The sequence below is a fragment of the Canis lupus genome, chromosome 8, assembly GCF_003254725.2.
Source record: "Canis lupus dingo isolate Sandy chromosome 8, ASM325472v2, whole genome shotgun sequence".
Lineage (NCBI taxonomy): Eukaryota > Metazoa > Chordata > Mammalia > Carnivora > Canidae > Canis > Canis lupus.
Genome location: NC_064250.1, coordinates 41,032,673 through 41,048,012, shown reverse-complemented (window position 1 = coordinate 41,048,012; position 15,340 = coordinate 41,032,673). Strand labels below are relative to the sequence as shown.

The 15,340-nt window shown below is 32.5% G+C and overlaps 1 protein-coding gene and 1 long non-coding RNA gene across 17 annotated transcripts in view; one reads left to right on the top strand and one right to left on the bottom strand.

Annotated features, from left to right (window-relative positions):
• The window catches only part of GPHN (gephyrin), a 634,768-nt gene that overhangs the window by 261,623 nt on the left and 357,805 nt on the right, over positions 1-15,340 (bottom strand). The window lies entirely within an intron of this gene.
• LOC125755586 (uncharacterized) overlaps positions 1-15,340 on the top strand; it is a 42,345-nt gene that overhangs the window by 11,057 nt on the left and 15,948 nt on the right. The window contains exon 2 of the long non-coding RNA XR_007412384.1: positions 14,143-14,312. This is a non-coding gene — a long non-coding RNA (uncharacterized LOC125755586). The remainder of the gene's footprint in view (positions 1-14,142; positions 14,313-15,340) is intronic.

Below are 15,340 nucleotides of genomic sequence, written 5' to 3'. Positions count from 1 at the left end.
CTATATATTAATGAATTGGAATTTAAATAAAAACTTAAAAAAATGACCCCAAAAGAAATCCAGTTTCTTTTATCTAGTACACAAAGTACGGCTATCAAGAAAACAAATTACAAGGCATTCTAAAAGGCAAAAAATACAATTTAAAAAGACAGAGTAAACATCAGAACCAGACATGGTGGGGATTATGGAATTATCAGACCAGGACTTTAAAATGAAGATTAATTAATATGCTAAGGACTATAATGGATAAAGATGAACAGATGGGTACTGTAATCAGAAAGTATAATTAAATGAAAGAACTAAAGAGGGAGGCCTGGGTGGCTCAGTGGTTGAGTATCTGCCTTCAGCTCAGGGCATAATCCCGAGGTCCAGCATCAAGTCCCACATCGGGCTCCCTGCATGGAGCCTGCTTCTCCCTCTGCCTATTGCTGCCTCCCTCTCTCTGTGTGTATCACATGAATAAATAAATAAATAAATCTTAAAAAAAAAAGAAATGCTACGCATAAAAAGAATTGAACAGTAATGAAGAATGCCTTTGATGGGCTCATTAGTAGACTAGATACAGCTGAGAAAGAATTTCTGAACTAGAGGATATATCAATAGAACCCCGAAAACTGCAAAGCAAAAAGAATAAAGACTGAAAACAAAATAATAAAATACCCAGGGACTGTGGGACAACTACAGAAGGTATAACATATGTGTACTGGGAATATTAGAAGAAGAGAGAAAAGAACAGAAGAGGCACTTGAAATAATAATGCTTGAGAATTCCCCCAAATTAATGCCAGAGGCCAAATCACAAATTCAGGAAGCTCAGATAACTTCAAACAGGATAAACAGAAAAACAAAAAACAAACCCCAAACTATACCTACACATATAATTTCAAACTGCAGAAAATCAAAGAAAAAAAATCCTGAAAGAAGTCAGAGAAAAAGAAAAATAAAATCCTTCCCTAAAGAGGAACAAAGATAAGAATTACACCTAACTTTTCCTCAGAAGCCATGCAAGCAGGAAGAAAGTACTGGGAAATATTTAAAGTGTTGCAAGAGAACAATCAATTTAGAATTCTGTATACTGTGAAGTTATCCCTTTAAAAGTGCAGGAGCAATAAAAGCTTCTCAAATAAAAATTGAGGGTATTTGTTGCCAGTAGATCTGCCTTGCAAGAAATGCTAAAAGAAGTTTTTTTTTTTAAGGGTTTATTTATTTATTCATGAGAGACACACAGAGAGAGGCAGAGACTAGGCAGAAGGAGAAGCAGGCTTCATGCAGAGAGGCCAATGTGGGACTCGATCCCAGAACCCCGGGATCATGCCCTGAGCCAAAGTAGATGCTCAACCGCTGAGCCCACCCAGGCGTCCCAAAATAAGTTCTTTTAGAAAAGGGAAATAATGAAATAGGTCTTTAAATAGAGCATAAAAGAGGAATAAATGAAAGTAAAATAAAAACTTATTTTTCTGGGGATCCCTGGGTAGCGCAGTGGTTTAGCGCCTGCCTTTGGCCCAGGGCGCGATCCTGGAGACCCGGGATCGAATCCCACGTCGGGCTCCCGGTGCATGGAGCCTGCTTCTTCCTCTGCCTATGTCTCTGCCTCTCTCTCTCTCTGTGTGACTATCATAAATAAATAAAAATTAAAAAAAACCTTATTTTTCTTAATCTTAATTAACAGAATAGTTTATTCAAAATTACAATGCCAATAATATATTCAGTTATGTATACTTAAGTATATATTTTATGTATATATATATATGCTCATATATATAAGTGAAATGAGTGACAGCAATAATACAAAGGATGGGAAGAAGGAACTATGATAACTTTATTATAAGGTATCATGCTATTTGTGAAATAGTATGGTGTCATTTGAAAGTGGACTTGGATTCATTGTAAATGTATATTGTCAACTCTAGGGCAACCACAAAAAAAGTAAAACAAGAATTATAATCAATATGTTAAGAAAGGAGAAAAAAATTGAATCATAATAAGGCTCAGTTTAAACAAACTAAAGGCAGAAGAAAAAGAGAAAAATAAAAATAGAAAAAGAGAATAGCAACACATAGGGAACAGTATTAAATATGGTAGGCACTAATCCAACTACATTAGTAATCATTACAGATGTCAACAGTCTAAATGCACCAATTAAAAGACAGAGATTAAATAAAATAATAAATAAAAGAGATTGTTAGACTCCCAACTATATGTTGTTTAGAAGAGATCACTCTAAACATAAAGATACATATAAATTAAATGTAAGTGGATATAGAAAAACATATGCTAACATTGATCAAAAAAAGAAGGAGTAACTATATTAGTTTCAGACAGAGCAGACTTCAAAGCCAGGACAGATATCCATGCTAAAGAAGGACATTCATAATGATAAAGAATACAGAATGATTCTCAAAGAATACAGAATGATCTCAACTTGCATGCACCTAACAATACAGTCTCCAACTTTGTGAGGTAAAATAAAAAACTGCAAAGAGAAATAAGTCCACTATCATACTTATAGACTGTAACACCTCTCTGTCAGAAATGGACAGATACATGAGTATCTGAGTAGAAAATGAATAAGGACAAACTTGACTCAACAACTCCATCAAACAACCGGGTATAACTGACATCTATAGACTACTTTATCCAAAGAGTATACATTCTTCTCAAGCTCATGTGAAACATTTACCAAGGCAGACCACTTTCTGGGCTGTAATGCACACCTCAACAAATTTAAAAGAATAGAAAATTTAAAAGAAATTTAAATTTAAATTTAAAAGAAATTCTACATATTTTCTTTCAGACCACAATGGAATGAAACTAAAAATCAGTAACAGAGAAATGATCAGAAAATCTCCATATACTTAGAGAATAAACAGCACACTTTTAAACAATACTTGGGTCAAAGAAGAAATATCAAGAGAAATTTTGAAATATTTTGAACTAAATAAAAATGAAAGGGGCTGGGGGAATTGGCAAAATATGTGAAGGAGTTTAAGAAGTACAAATTTCTAGTTATAAAATAAATAAGACACAGAAATGAAAATTAAGAAAAATCATAGGGAGAAAGAGATGAAGGAGGAAAGGAAGAGGTAGAGGGAGAGAGAAACTTCAAACTTTGAAATGCAGAGAAAGCAGTGCTTAGAGGGAAATTTATAGAACTGAAAACAAATATTATTAAAAATAAAGATATTAAATCAATCAACTGAATTTCCACCTGAAGAAATTAGAAAAATAAAATAAAATTAATTCAAAGTAAGAATAGGAATAAAATTAGAAATCAATGAAACAGAAAATTGGCAATCAATAGAGAAAAACCTACAAAACCAAAACTAGGTCTTTGAAGTGATAAATAAAGCCCCTAGCCAGGCTAATTAAAAAGAGAATACACAAATTACTAATATTAGAAATAAAAGAAGACATCACTACATTTCCTATGCACATTAAAAAGACAAGAATACTTTGAACAGCTCCATACCCATACATTTGATAACTTAGATAAAAGGGATCATTCTTTCAAAGATGCAATCTGCCAAAACTCACATAAGAAAAGACAATCTAGATAGTCCTATTAACTTCTATTAAAGAAACTGAATCAATAATTAATAATCTTCCAAACAGAAGTACCAGGCTTGAATGTATTCAATAGTGAATTCTACCAAACATTTAAGGAAGAAATTACCCCAATTCTCCAAAATCTCTTAAAGAAGATGTAGAGGGAATACTTTCAAACTCATTCTACGAGATTGGTATTACCCTAATACTGAACCAAGCAAAGACATCGTTAGAAAGAAAAACTACATACCAATATCCTCAACAAAATATTAGCAAATTGACTACAATACACCACAACTAAGTAGGATTAATCATCAGCATGCAAGGCAGGTTCAACATTTCAAAATCAATTAATGTAATTCATCACATTAACAGGCTAAAAAAGAAGTCACATGATCATACCAATAGGTGCAGAAGAGACATCTGACAAAATCCTACACCCGTTTGTGATCAAAATTCAGTAAACTAGAAATAGAGTGTGGACAGGAGTGAAATGTCCTCAATTTGATAAAAAATATCTATAAAAACCTATAGCTAATATATTAATGGTGAGAAATTCAAAGCTTTCTTTGTAAGATCAAGTATAATATTCCCTCTCACCACCCCTTTTCGACACTCTACTGGAAATTTTAGCTACTGCAATAAGATAAGAAAAGTATACAAACTGGGAAGGAAGAAACAAAAACGGCTTTGCTTATATATGACATGGCCATTTATGTAAAAAATCCAAAAGAGCCAATAAAAAAACCTTCTTGAACTAATAAGTGATTATAGCAAGGTGGCAAAATACAAAGTTAATATACAAAAGCCTATCATTTTCCTATATACCAGCAATAAACAATGGAAACATGAAAATAAAACAAGATATCAGCTACATTAGCACTCCCAAGTGAAAGACATAAATCTAAAAATATATATATAATATCTATGAGGAAAGCTATCAAACTCTCAGTGAAATCAACAAAGAACTAAGTTCCTATTCCATGTTCAAGATAAGAACACTGAATATTATCAGAATGTTGGTTCTTCCCAGGTTGATCTATAGATTCAATGGTAATCTGAATCAAAATTCCAGCAAGTTATTTAATGGATATCTACAGGTTGATTATAAAATTTCTATGGAGAGGCAAAGGATTCAAAATAGTCAACACAACACTGAAGCAGAATGTAGTTAGAGGATTTATAGTAACAGACTGTGATTCTTCCTATAAAGTTATAGTAATTAAGATAGTGTGGTATTGATGAAAGAACAGCAATTAAATGAATAGAACAAAATAGAGAGCCTAGAAATGTAGACACACATAAATTTAGTAAATTAGTCTTTGACAAAGGAGCAGAAGCAATACAACGGAGCATAATCTTTCCAACAAATGGTACTGGCACAACTGGACATCTAAATTTTTTCATCTGCAAAAAAATGAATCTAGATACAGACTTTACATCCTTCTCAAAAATTAACTCAAAATGGGTCATAGAACAAAATGGAAAATACAAAACTATGAAACTCCTAGAAGATAACATAGGAGAAAACCTAGGTGAATTGGGTGTGATTACTTTTTAGATACAAAAAACAAGGCACAATCCATGAAACTGGACTTAACTAAAATTAAAAATTCTGCACTGTGAAAAACTGTTCACAGAATAAAAAGACAAGCCACAGAATGGAAAAAATATATTCGCAAAGGTATATCTGATGAAGAAATATTAACCAAACATACAAAGAATCCTTAAAACTCAACAATAAGAAAACAAACAACCCAATTATAAAATGGGTCAAAGAATTTAACAGATAACTCCTCATAGAAGATAACAGATGGCATATATGCATATGAGAAGATGTTCAACATCATATATCATCAGAGAAATGCAAATTAAAGCAATAATTAATACTACACATCTATTAGAATGGCCAAAACTCTGAACTCTAACAACATCAAATGCTGGTAAGGACACAAAGCAACAGGAAATCTCATTCTTTGCAAGATGGTACAGCCATTTTGGAAGACAGTATCACAGTTTCTCAGACGACTAAACCTACTCTCACCATACAATCCAGCAATAGTGCTCCTTGATATTTACCCAAAGTAGTTGAAAACTTACATTCACACAAAATCTGTACATTCATAACTGCCAAAATTTGGAAGCAACCAAGATGACTGTGGATAAAAGGTGGTACATCTGGACAATGGAATACTATTCAGTGCTAAAAAGAAATGAGTTATCAAGTTATGAAAAGCTATGAAAGAACTTAAATGTGTATTGCTAAACAAAAGAAGTCAATCTTGAGAGGCTCCATACTGTATGGTTCCAACTACATTACAAACTGGAAAGGTGAGAATTATGGAGACAGGAAAAAAAGTTCAGTGTTTTCCAGGTGTTGAAAAGGAAGAAGGGATGAATAGGCAGAGCACAAAAGATTTTTAGGACAGTGAAATATTCTGTATGATACCATAAAGATGGATATATGTTATTACACATTTGCCAAACTCGTAAAATGTACACCACCTAAAATAAATCTATGTAAATGTAACAAATCTTTCATACATCGTTGGTAGTAATGTAAAATGATACAGTTATTCTGGATAATAATTTGACAGTTTTTTAAAAAAAAAACAGTTGTCATATGACTCAGCAAATGTACCCTGGGTATTTATTGCAGAAAAACAGAAACTTTTATTAACAAAACTTGTTTAAAAACACTCATAGTAACTTTTTTCATAAAAGCCAAACCTGGAAAAGATCCAGATGTCCTTCAATGGAAAAATGGTGGAACAAACTATGGTATTCCAAGGAATAAGATTCAGCAATGAAAAGGGATGAGGTATTGATTCATGTAACAATCTCTAGGGAATTATGCTGAGTGGAAAAAACCAATCCAAAAAGGTTACTTACTGAATGATTCTACTTACATAAAATTCTCAAAATGGCAAAATACAAAATGGAGAACAGATTAGTGATTGTCAAAGGTTTAGAAAGGAAGGCTGGGTGGGAAATAGGTGGGCATGGCAATAAAAAGACAACAGGAGGAATCCTTGTGGTGATGGAATTGTTCTGTATCATGACTGCATCAATGTTAATGTCGTGAGGGTAATTTTGTGCTAGTTTTATAAGTTGTTATCACGAAGAAAATTGATAAGGGTACATGGGATTTCTAAGCACTTACTTAGAAATTTCTTAAACTTTCATGTCAACTTTCAATTATCTTAAACAAAACGTTTTAATAACAAACTTCTAAAAGATGTACTAAATTTTTCATTTATGTAAATATAAAATTTTAATATGTAGATACTAGCCAAAGGTATGCATGTTTATAAAGTAAGAAGTATGCTGCATGTTTATAAAATTTGAATGTAGGAAACCAAGTCATGTTCTACTGAGAAAATATAAACTGGGGAGAAGTTTTGAGGGTTTGCCTATATTTTAATTGCTTTATTTAAAAACATCATATATGCTTTCCACTGCTTTGTTTCCTTTTATTTTTCTCCCTCCTTTTTTGCCCTATTTTGAATGTTATCTTCATTAAATTTCATCCCTTTGCTCATTCTTTTAGTGATTACCCTAACAGTTTTTGTACACTTAACTTTAAAAAAATTAAAGTTCATCAGTATCTTTAATCGGTTAGAAAACACAGGGCTTTAAGAATATTTATCATCATCCCAGATTACATGCCGTTGTTTTCAAGAATGAGTTCCAACACATTTTTTTCTTTTATAAATCAGTCATTATTTTTGTTTTATATGGTCATTTATTTTATATTTACTTAGATATTTACCATTATTTTTGTTCTCTTTCCCTTTCTGAATCTTGAACTCTTCACCTGAGGTAATTTTTCTTCTGACAGAAGGATATCCTTCAGTTTCTTAAAGTGAGGTTCTTTGGGTGATTAAAATCTTCCCATATATAATAGCAGGAAAATGACATTCTATATGCCCCCCTCCCCCATTCTTGAATAAATGACAACTTTGCTGGATATAAAATTCTTGTTTAACAGTTTTTTTCTTTCAGCACATTGGAGCTATTATTCTCATAACTTCTGTTTCAATTCTGTTATTTATTGACAGGTTAGCAACCAGTCAAATTGCTGTTTAATTTTATACATTCTGCGTTTTCTGCAATTTTTTTTAAAAATTATCTTCTGAAACTGAAGTTTACATTTGACAAAATATTAAAAATAAAAGGGTGCATATGAGTATTTAGAAAAAACACTGCAAGTGAGGATTATAATCTTAAGATCTAAAAAAAAACTGTAAAATCAACAGGGAAGCATCCTAGTATAAAAATTGATAAATAATGTGGGTCTTCAACTTACAAATGAGGAACTACAAATAATCAATACACACATGTAAAATGTGTTATTAATATGTTATAATACTGTTATCAAGCAAAAAAAGTACATTTTAATAATAATGTATCATTTATTGCCCATCAAACTGGGAAAGAATCAAAATTAAAAAATCAAGATAAAGGGATTGTGCGTTTTCTATAACTTTATTGAAGTATAATTTATACACCATATAATTCATATTTTGTCAATTTATAAGATCTCTCTCTCTCTCTCTATTTTAATTTGTGGCATTTTACAGTTCTAGTATGATATATCTAGTGTATTCCTTTTTACTCATCCTGGTAAGAATTTGTTTGGATTCCTGAATCTGAAGATTTGTCTTTCAAGATTTTTAGATTATTTTGGTATTTCAAGCATTTTCTTTCCTTCTCTATTGTCTCCTGATCCATTTATTTATTTTCTCACTCTATCCTTAATACTTTCTAACTTCTTCATTTTTATGTCTGTCAACCTGAACAGCATTCTGGATAATTTTTTCAAATAGTTTCATCTATTTTCCCAATTTTCTCTTCAACTGTATATAATCTGCAGTTTAATAAATTAAGTTTTAATTTTTCATATTTCACATATCAAAACGTAAAGTTATTTTTCAAACTATTTGTTTCTTACATAGAATTTATTTTATTTTTATTTTTTTAAATTGGAGTTCAATTTGCCAACATATAGCATAACACCCAGTGCTCATTCTATCAAGTGCCCCCCTCAGTGCCTGTCACCCAGTCACCCCCACCCCCCACTCACATAGAATTTTTTTTTTAAAGATTTTATTTATTTATTCATGAGAGACACAGAGAGAGAGGCAGAGACATAGGCAGAGGGAGAAGCAGGTTCCCTGCAGGGAGCCCGATGTGGGACTCCATCCCAGGACCCCAGGATCAGGCCCTGAGCCGAAGGTAGATGCTCAACCACTGAGCCACCCAGGCGTCCCCTTACATAGAATTTTTAAGTTTCCTTTTAGTAACTCTAAAACATTAGTTTTATTTCTTTTTATTGTCTGATAACATTAGGATTTTAAGTCTTTCATAGTCCATCTGTAGTTTCGTTTCTTATGATGTCTCAATTTTTGTATGTTTTGTCACTCTTTTTTGGTATATGTATGACCTTCTAAACTTCCTTAGAATTTTATCTGTGTGACAAATCTGTGAGGTCTAGGTTGAAGTAGAAGCCTTTGAGAAATGATTTACTTCTGTCAACTGATTAGGACATTTTCAACCCAAAGCCACTTTAGATTTTCCTTTGTTTGATGTTTTTCATACTGCACAGGTAGTCCCAATGTGAACCATCATGAGGTTATGATACAGAGGGGAGAAAAGCTGGATTCAACTCCCTTCCAAAGCTAAGGAGATATCTGAAGGATTATTCTTAAAAAATACACTGAATTGGTCCTGTGCTCTAGATGCTCTGATCTATATAGTGAACTAAAACTGCCATAGAATTGCTATGCTCTGTGCAAGGATCAGAAGATACTATAAGGAACCTGAAACGTGTTATTCAGATTGTGTATTATATGACTCATGATGCATGGGTATCAGCTATGATAAAACTCTTATATTAGATAATTTAGCTTATAATTTATAGCTAACTATACATGCTGGGTGGGAGGAGGGGAAAGGTGCCAGCTTCCCTGAGTGGAGGTGGTCATTCAACCAAGTCTGTCTCACTTATCTTTTGCAATGTGGTGCACTTCCTCTGAGGTTGAATCTGGATGTGCCTGAAGTACTATAGAACTGTCCTAAGAAAATGTTTATGCTATGTATGTTTTATTTCCTATCCTAAAACGATTTTAAAAAATTGTGGTAAAATACACACACCATAAAATCTATCATTTAAATTAATTTTAAGTGCATAGTTCATTGGCATTACTTACACTCAAATTATTGTGCAACCATCATCACTGTTCATCTCTAGAACTTTTTCATCATCCTATACTGATACTCTGGCCCATTAAACAATGATTTTCTATTCTACCCTTCCAGCCTCTGGTCCAATATTTTCTATTTGACTATTCTAGATACCTCATATAAGTGCAATCAGAATTTGTCCTTTTTGTGTCTGGCTTATTTCATGTCTCCAAGATTAATCCATGTTGTGTCATGTATCAGCAGTGCATTCATTTTTAAGGCCAATATTCCACTGTATGTATATAACACATTTTGTTTATCCATTCATCCGTCAATGGACTTTAAGTTGCTTCCACTTTTTGGCTATTGTGAATAATGCTGTTATGAACACAGGTGTACAAGTCTCTGTTCAAGTTTCTGCTTTCAGTTACTTTGGGTTTATACTCAAAAGTGGAACTGCTGCATCATATGGTAATTCTATGTTTAATTTTTTTGAGAAACTGCCACACTGCTTTGAACAATGGCAGCACCATTTTATACTCCCAACAAAGGTTCCAGTTTTTCCACATCCTTACCTACCTTTTTTGTTTGTTCGTTTATAATAGCTATACTAGTAGGTGGGAGGTAGTATCTCACTGTGGTTTTAACATTTCTCCAAAGATTAGTGATATTGATTACCTTTCATGTGCTTATTGGCAATTTGTGTATATTCTCTGGAGAAATATCTATTCATTTTTAAATTGGGTTGTTTTTGTGTTGGAGTTCTTTATATATTCTATTCTAGGTATTCAATCCTTACCAAATATGTGATTCTCAAATGTTTTCTCCCATTCTGCCATTTTGCTTTGTTGATAGTGTCCTTTGAGGCACAAAGGTTTTAATGATGATAAAGCCCAATTAAGCCTCCTTTTTATTGTTGTTGCCTGTAATTCTGGTATCATATTTAAGAAAACCACTCTAAATTTAACGTCATGAAGCCTTTCCTGATGTTTTCTTCCATGAGTTTGATAATTTTAGTTCTGGCATTTAGGTCTTTGATATGTTTTGAGTTAATTTTAGTATGTGGTAACATCATTCTTTTGCCTGTGGATATCCAGTTCTCCCAGAGCCATTTGTTGAAGACAGTACTTTCTTCATTGAATTGTCTTAGTACCCTTCTCAAAATCATTTGAAGTTAAATACACAAGTTTATTTCAGGCCTCTCTATTCTATTCCATTGGACTAAAAATCTGATTTAATTCTAGTACAACTTCTTAGATTATTGTAACTTTGCAGTCAGTTTGACATCAGGGAGTGGGAATCCTCCTACTCTGTTGTTCTTTTTCAAGGTTGTTTTGTTTCTTTGGGCCCCCTGGAGATTCCATATAAATTTTAGAATGGATTTTCTATTTCTGCAAGTTACACTGCTGTTTTTCGATAGGGATTGAATTAAGTCTGCAAATTGCTTTGGGTAGTATTGACATATTAACAATATTAAGTCTTCCAAACCATAAATATGGAGTTTATTTCCAGTCATTTAAATCTTCTTTAATTTTTGTCAGCAAAGTTTTATAGTTTTCAGTTACAAGTTTCTCATCTCCTTAAATTTTAATTACTAAGAATTTTATTATTTTTAATGTGATTTTAAGTGGAACTGTTTTCAAAATTTCCTTTTTGTATTTTTTGTTGTTAATGTATGGGAACACAACTGATTTTTGGATGTTGATTGTGTATCTTCAACTCTGTGAATGTGTATATTAGTTCTAATAGTGTGTGTGTATGTGTGTGTGTGTGTGTGTGTGTAATTGTTAGGGTTTTCTACAAATAAGATCATGTCAGAGAGAAAACAAATTTACGTCTCCCTTCCCATATTAGATACCTTTTATTTCTTTTTTCCTGCTTAATGTTTTGGCTATAACTTCTAATAGTATGTTTAATGAAAGTGGCAAAAGTGTGAATCCTGGTCTTAATCTTGCTTTGGAGCAAAAGCTTTGTCTCTCACCATTATGATGTTAGCTGTATGTTTTTAAATATAAGCCTTTATTATGTTAAAGTAATTTCCCTCCACTCTCAGTTTGTTGAATGCCATTAATATGAAAACATACTGAATTTTGCCACATGCTTTTTCTGGATGTGGTATATCACACATGTGTGTGTGATATATTACATTGGTTGCTTTTCAAATGTTGAACCACCCTTGGATTCTAGGGATATATTCCACTTGGTCATGGTGTATAATCCTTTTAATATACTGCTGAATTTGTTTTTGCTAGCATTTTGTTGAAAATTTTTACATCAATGTTCATAAGGGATACCGATCTGTAGTTTTCTTGTAGTTCTTTGTTGGGCTTTGGTATCAAGACAATGCTTTCCTCAGAGAATTAGTTAGGAAGTGTTCCCCTTTCTTCCATTTTTCAGAAGAGTTTGAGAAGGACTGGTGTCTGTTTTTCTTCAAATGTATGGTAGAATTCTGCAGTGAAGCTATCTGGTATAGCCATTTTATTTAAAGGTAGGTTTTTGATTACTAATTCAATCTCCTTACTAATTACAGATCTATATGATTTTCTTTTTTTTTTTTTCCTGATTCAATCTGAATAGGTTTTGTGTTTGTAGGAATCTGTCCATTTCATCTAGGTTATCCAATTTATTGGCATACAGTTGTTCACAGTACTCTCTTATAGTCCTTTTTATTTCTATAGAATTGGCAGTAATGTCCCCATTTTTGTTTCTGAGTTTAGTAATGTGAGTCATGTCTCTTTTTTCTTAGTCAATAGAGCTAAAAATTTTTCAGTTTTTGTTGATCTTTACAGGGAGTCAATATTTGGTTTAATTGATTTTTCTATATTATCATTCCATTTTCTATTTTATTTATCTCTGCTTTAATCTTTATTATTTTCTTCCTTCTGCTAGATTTGGATTTCTTTTTCTTTTTCTAGTTCCTTAAATTATAATGCTATGTAGTTGTTTTTGATATCTTTCTTTTTTTTAATGTAAACATTTACAGCTATAACTTTTCCTGTTAGCATTGCTTTCTGTGTATCATTTAAGTTTTGGTAAGAAACATAGAGCCAGAAGACAGCTGAATGATATTTTTTCAAGTGCTGAAAGAAAATAACTGCCAATCCAGGATTCTATATCTAGTGAAATTATCTTTCAGGAATGAAGGTAGAATGAAGATATTTCCAGATGAAGGAAAGTTACTAGAAGGCATTGTCAGCAGACTTGCTGTCAACCAATAACAACACCACAACAGTGACCAACACTTAAATAAGACTTATTATGAATCAGTTGTTGTTTCTAAGCATTTTATATGAACTCATGTAATCCAAAAAAAGGTTGTTACTATTAACATCCTTATATGCAGAGGAGAAAACAAAAACAAAAAAATGTTAAGTAGCTAGCGAGTAGTAGAGCTAGAATGCGATCCAAGCAGTCTGGCTTCAGAGATGATGGTCTTAACTATTATTTGATACTATCTTGTAACTGACTTACACATAATAACTGGAGGATATTCCATCACATAGATGAAAACCATTTTAAACAGAATTAGTAATTTAAAAATTATTTTTATTTAATGCTGCTCTCTAGAGATAAAAATAGGAAGGAGAGGCAACAACTTTCATATACTACTTAGAAAAAAATTCTAGGGAACCCTGGGTGGCGCAGCGGTTTGGCGCCTGCCTTTGGCCCAGGGCGTGATCCTGGAGACCCGGGATCGAATCCCACGTCGGGCTCCCGGTGCATGGAGCCTACTTCTCCCTCTGCCTGTGTCTCTGCCTCTCTCTCTCTCTCTCCCTCTCCCTCTCTCTCTCTCTGTGTGACTATCATAAAATAAATTAAAAAAAATTTCTATAGAATTAGGATGAAAAACTGATTTATCAACAGTAATTATAACTAAACATTTTTTGAGTACTTACTATGTGTCAGAAGTTATTTTAGGGTCTGAGGATGTAAAAATGAATATGATAAAGTCCTGGTTCTTAAGGATTTTATATAAATTAGGTAATACAAATAAGTACATAATTACAATATAGCATTTGCTATAACAGAAGCATGTACAAAGCCTAAGGTACATACAAGGTAAAAATGGTATAGAAATGAAACATCAATCTAATCATGGCTGTTTCAAAATATTAATTTTTAAAAGGCCTTGAAAATGTTCCCAAAAATGAACATTTAGGAAAATATTCCATAATTTCTTATGCATTACTCACATATACTACTATTTCTGTTTTAAATTTGAAAACAAATTCTCAGTTAAATCAGCAATAAACAGAAAGAAAAGACAAAAGAATATGTTACTTTTGTAAATACAAAAAATAAATACTGTGTATTTATTTTAATTTTCAAAGCCTTCAGTATAAAGATGATGGACTTATTCCAAAGTATTTAGGATCAACTCCTGCTGATTAATTTTCCATTTACTCAACAGTCCAGTCCTCAGCAATTGTGTGGATTTGGAAGGTAAAAGAGGAATTAATCCAGAAAAATCTTTCAATAAGACAAAAAGTGATTCTACTATGCTGGATCAAGAAAGCTATAAAGAGTTACCTTAACAGTTGCAAAGAATAAGTTCTCCAGCTAAACTGTGGGATCCTTAAGGTGAGGACCATGCCTTATTTTTCTTTCTATCCATAGTATCCCTGATGGTTAATATGGGACCTAGCAAATAGAGTATTATGTTTGCTGAACAAGATTTTTTTACAAAAGAATTGATAAAAGTTTACTTTTTCTTGACTATAGTATTGTATGCCAAGAAAGAGTTCTTTTATGTTCAAAGGTCACTACTCAATTCCATAGAGTAAAGGGATCAAATGTGACCCTTGACCTCAGAAGTGTAGGCAATGTAAGAATGGTTTAAAAAAGAGCAGCCTGGGTAGAGCAGTCAACTGGGCATCTGATTCTCACTTTTGGCTCATGTCTGATCTGAGGGTCATGAGATCAAGTCCCACATTGGGCTCTGCGCTCTGCATGAAGTCAGTTTGAGTTTCTTTCTCCCTCTTACTTTGCTCCCCCCCGCCCCGTACTCTCTCTCTGAAATAAATGAATCTAAAAAAAAAAAAAAAAAAAAAAGAACAGCATATAAGGATCAATATAAGCTCCTTAAAAGATCAGCACAGACTTTTAAATGTATAATTTCTACATGCTTTTGTAATTCATTTTTGCTCTTACTAAAATTAAATGTTCTAATATAGGACATGTGACAGCAAAAATAATACAGTAACTAATGACCAATTCACATTTCCCCGTAGCTGTGCTTCAAGTGGCTACCATTAACGGGATATAAAACCTGTCTAAGTAACAGAAAGGGCATCATGATTCATATTCCATGTGTTATATAGATATATTTCGTTTTATATTCATATTACACATAGGATGAATAAGCAGCTATATATAACAATTATGAAACTGTGCAACTATAAAGTTGCTATGTATTTTTAGATTGCTCTGAGATCAACTGCCTATTAATCAATGCTCATTAAATCAACAGATCCTAAGTCGATACTTCTGTTTAACTTAAATGATGTATGTTGTCCTCATTAAAGGTTTTATTCTAAGAGTTACTAAAACAATTACAAAAAAATAACTGTCACACAGAGAATGGATGTCAACATCTGTGTCAACAAAGG